General features: G+C 45.4%; 1 long non-coding RNA gene across 1 annotated transcript; it reads right to left on the reverse strand.

Annotated features, from left to right (window-relative positions):
• Nucleotides 1-415: 415 nt before the first annotated feature.
• Nucleotides 416-4,712, reverse strand: LOC124101923 (uncharacterized). The gene is made up of 3 exons (XR_006854743.2): nt 4,488-4,712; nt 2,919-3,467; nt 416-1,436 (listed from the first exon to the last, which is right to left on the reverse strand). It is a non-coding gene; the product is annotated as an uncharacterized LOC124101923 (long non-coding RNA).
• Between the last annotated feature and the right edge of the window lie 354 nt (nt 4,713-5,066).

The following is a 5,066-nucleotide window of genomic DNA, read 5'->3' on the forward strand; positions in this document are numbered from 1 at the left end:
TAATTTTTAAATTTATTCTAATTACTTATACATGACAGTATCGTACACAATTGGAGCACTTGCTCTGGCTGAACGTGGTGCAGAGTCAACACCAGTAGTGTAGTCACAAATGTATATAGGGTATTAAAGTCCCTCTCATTCCATAATCCTTCACACCTCCCCACCCCTCGCTTTACCTCTGTCCCCTCTGTCCAATCCAAAGTTCTTTCATTCCCCCCTCCACCTCGCTTTATGGATCAGCATCTGCTTATCAAAGAAAACATTCAGTCTTTGGTTTTTTGGGTTTGACTTATTTTATTTTCTATTCCTAACACTTGTTCTAGTCTGTTGTAGAAATGGGAAACAAAGACAAAAAAAAGAAAGAAAAGAAACTATTTATACAAACTTTGCTTTAAAAAAAATAAGCCACAGAAAGCCAGAAAGACATTACTATTTTACCCTGCCTGCAATGAGTGATGTTGGCCTTCAACGTATGGCTACAGCAATATAAATGAACCTCTATCTTACATTTATACCCACCTACTCACATCCTAGGAGCACTCTAAAGACACATAGGAGGCTTCAGTACAATTGGGGCCTGGCCCACACCACTAAGAAACAAGTAGAGGCTGCCATATGCAAGACTTTGCATAGGCTTGGTGTGGACATCAGTCTCATATTCCCCCGAAGGATGTTAAGTTAGCAAAATGGCACAGCATACTTAATGGGGAGGAGGGGGCAGTAAAATTTGGAGAACATGTTAATAAAGGAAGCAGATTGTGCTAGGCTATGAATGAGAGGTCACCAATTTCCTTCCTCACATGGACTCAAAGAGGTCAGACCTCATGGTGCCGTGCAAAGTCCAGCCTGGCTTATCCCAGAGGAGCTACCTGGTCAGGTGTGGATCTGTGAAAGGTGCTAGCTGAGTTTCACTGACACTGTCCAGCAGTGCCTGCTTCTCACTAGAGTGCTTCTAGAACTGTCAACAAGCTCCACATTGGAACCACATGACCCATGTGTAGAAGGCAATCATTTCCCCAGAGTTGATCATCAAAGGAGAGCTGCTAAGGTGAGAACAGTGCTGAGCAGGTGCTGTGTCACTGAGGCTGTTCAGAAGCAGTGTCACAGGTTTACCATGCAATCTTAGGTGAACTCTGCCTAGTGGGGGTCTGGTGGTATTTGACTACTGGTATTCCATCACTGCCAGGAAGTCATTCTGCCTTTCTTCCTACCCTAGTAGGAGACATCTCTGATCACCTCTTCAGACCTGCACCAGCTTTGAAGGAATAGGACTCAGATGCTCCTTAGCAGATAGGCAGTTGTTCAGATGTGGGGAGGGGGGTAGGCCTAGGCTTCCTCATGCATTAGGGACCGGTGGTTGCTTTGCTTCTTGTGTGGCTCCTGGAAGGCAAGGGTGTCAATGCTGGAGCACACAGCAGGGCCCTTACGGATGTCACCTGCAAGCAAACAAAAGAATCCTGTTCAGATGGAACTATTAGACACCATTTATGATGCCCAGAGCCTGGAATAAGGGCAAAGCATGCAGGAAGGCAGAAACATGGTGGGATTTGGTTAAAAGAATGAGACAAGGAGATGCACTGGGTCTGGAGGGTTCCAGTTTAGAGGATAAGCTTCCCTGTGCACCCAAATCCCTGGTGCCCCAGCCACAGCCCTACTGCATGCCATATGGCCAGATCCTACTACTTTCCTTTTATTACTCAGTTCATGCTACAGGTTATGTGGTCTGAAGGAAAATAAAGGCCTTTGACATATTCTGGGAACAGAAGGATGGAGCATGAAACATGCACATGTAAAAACAGCCTGTACTGAAGAGGACATGTTGGGGAAAGTTCCCCTGTTAAGTGTGTGTCTCAGTTTTCTTAAGAAGAAGACAAATTGACAGGAACCTCAGAGATTCTCTAAGTCTAGGTCCACCTTTAACAGATGAGGGGCAGTAGCTCACAGAGCCAAAGGCATACAACCAGTTAATATTAAGCCTGGAGTTAGAGACCAGAAATCAGGAACAAGAGAGGGTGGGCTGCACACTGGAGGGAGCCAGCAGGAACTGGAGGCTGTGGGTTAACTTGCCAGGGATAGGAGGAGGCTGTACAGAGGCAATCCTCTAAGTGTTGTGATAAGAGGCTCAGGAAAGAAAGCAATCCTCAGAGAAGATCCAAAGGGAATTAGAAAACAAGAGCTAGTTAAAACATGGCCCGTCCTTGATCACACTATGGGTGTCAAGGCTCTCAGGGTACAACTTAGGAACATTCCTAGAAGGCTCAACTGCTCTGATGTTTACCATATATGTTTAAAGGTTTAATTTCTTATGTTTAAAACAATCAGTTACACATCAAGTTTCTCTTCATAGGATTTCTAGGGAATTATTAGCACAGCATTTAAGTAAATGTAGAGAATATCTCTCCTCTATATATATATTTATATTTTAAAAACTTGTCCCTTAAAGTTCAGTCTTTTTTATTATCAGTTTTTCTTTTATATCAAGGAGACTGAGTGGATCTTCCTTCATGTTTTTTAAAGAAAATGAGGTGCCAAAATAAAATTACTATCCTTAACTTAATTTTCTGCACTTAAGTCAATTTATAAGATTATGCCTTATTTAGTTTTTCATTAAGTAGTTCAGGAAAGTCCAGAATGCACAAATGGCCTCAAGATCTCTTGGTAGACAACTAATTCACAGACAGAATTTGAAAGTTTCTTCCCTCAAGGACCAACTGAACTGCATTTCTCCTGGCTCCTTGCTTGACTGACATCAAGGGGAAAAACTGGGGTAAAGAGGAGAGATGGTGACTAGGGGAGAGCAAGAACAGGGGAGGGAGCTGAGGGGGCAGGAGCGTGAAGAGAGGAGGCTCTCCAGGAGCTAAGACCTATGTAGTGGGCCAGATACCTCCTAGAATTTAAAGGAGGTCAGGGTCACTCACAGATCTGATGACAGACAGTGACGTATTTGAATTGGCTCTGTGACTGTGTAAGGTGCAACCGGTTCCTTAGCTCCAAGTTAGTCTTTGCCTTCTTCAAAACATCATGTGTCCTGGTCACTGAAAAAAGAAAAGAGCCCCACAAAGAAGGAATTTCTAACTGGGCCCTACTTGCTGGGCATGCATTTCTAGACCACTTTCTTCTCACCCCTCAATCATGGCCTATTGCTGACCCCTTACTCTCCTCCCTCTGCATCCACAATTCCTCATGGCACAGGAGGGTTGGGCCCAGTGCCAGACTCTCCCTTCCCAACATTCCAGTGCCTCTGTGGTCACTGTTCTTCTGCAGCATAAGTGGGGAATCTGCAAGACCACCCCTTTCCTCTGCTGCTCCACAGCTCAGAGGCACCTAGGCTGGCTGACAATGAACTGCTCCATGTTCTCCTTCTGCTGGTTAACAGACTTCAGACGCTCAGCTGCGCTCTCAAGGAGCTTCTCCTGTTTGGATACTTGGGCTCGAAGATCCAGGAGCTCCCTTTTCATTGATTCATCCTGGGGAAGAAGAACAGGCTCTCAGACAACAGTGTGGAAACCAAATGCATCCAGTTTTTGTGGTTCCTACCAATCAGAAGCACAACTCTATAATCTTCTTAGCACCTCCAGACTCAGTTTCTTCCATTATATCTTCTCAATCCCTCAGTTCAGAACAGTTGAGAAAAATACCACAGGTAGGAATGTTGAGAACCTGAAAGCCCCCAATCAGACCAGCACAGGCCTACATTCCTCTGATCAAGGAGACCCTGACTCCAGACCCACAGCAACTCACAACTGTGAACAAGACCTCCAACTCAGTCCTTGAAGAAGTTTTGTCTCCCCCTTCTCCCATCCATGAAGGACTTGGAATTTCAGAGATACTATGTCTGGGACACAGGACTGCACTGATGACAGTGTTCACATTTCAAAATGTCTGTACAAAACTGAAGATAGTAAAGTACCCCATTGGAATTAGCATTTTTTGATCCCAAAACATACCAGTAACATTAATATGGAGCTAAAAACTAGGGGTGGGGGGGATCCAGAAACAGGACAATTCCTTAGGGGCTCTACCTTTTCCCAAGACTGGAACAGAGATAAAAGGTGTGTTGGGATTCTAGGAGCATGACTGAAAGTAGCTGAAGGATCACAGTGACTTCCTTTGATCTTTTGACCAAGAAGCACTGAGGGGTGGAAAAGTTTCAAAGGCCCATGAATTTCAGCTCAAACTTCAGAATTATTGGAAGTAGATACTTATGGATTACCAGGGTGTCTATGTCTGTGCTTCTCCATTTTATTTTCTTCTCTTTGAATTATTATCTTGGGGGTTGGGGTGTGAGGATGAAGTAAGGTAATCAGAACTTCAATGAAAGCACCCACCAAGGACCAGGAGTCTCCCTCCAGGATGCTGCACTAAAGTCCAGCACATTCTAACAACCTATGTAGCTCCTGACCATCAGAAAGTCCTGGAACTGAGAACACAGAATCTCATGGGCAGAAGAGCAGGGCTTATACCAGAAGACAACACTGGCCTCTTACCACTTTGCCAGGCAGCCCAGGGCCGTGGAAGCTTGGTAAAGCTGCTCTCCAGAACATGGTCAGGAGGGAGGCTGACTCCTCTAGGTTGTGCTGCAGGGCACAGGTGCTGCTTCTTAGCTCATGGAAACATTTGTTGCCTGGTGCCTGTTGAGAGGTGGGAGGTAGCCATGGATATCACTGAAGCTGAGACATCTCAGGGCTCAGGACATTGAAGGCTACATAAGACTTGAGCTTCCTTTGTCATGAGGCACAAAGCATGGGCTGCTTGAACCTGGAAAACCCTGGCTCATCCCTTTGAGGTCGCAGGACTGAAGTGTGGCTCCTCTTACCTGGAATGACTCCTCCACCTGGACACCCTATATAAGGCTGTCAAAGCTCATTCCCGTGTCATGTCCTCTACAAAATTTTTACTTCTTCACGTACAATAAAAGACCCCTCTGCAACAGTGAACTCGAGGCACAAGAGGTGACTTCTCACATTGGGCCTGTGGCACCTTAGTTGGTTTATAAATAGGGGTCTGTGTCTTGCCCTGAAGTGGGGGTTCCCTGGAGGCAAGGCTCTGTCTACCATCCATGGGTC

The sequence above is a fragment of the Marmota monax genome, unplaced genomic scaffold (assembly GCF_021218885.2).
Source record: "Marmota monax isolate L192 unplaced genomic scaffold, Marmota_monax_Labrador192_F-V1.1 WCK01_AAM20220418_F8-fsc00616, whole genome shotgun sequence".
Classification (NCBI taxonomy): Eukaryota; Metazoa; Chordata; class Mammalia; order Rodentia; family Sciuridae; genus Marmota; species Marmota monax.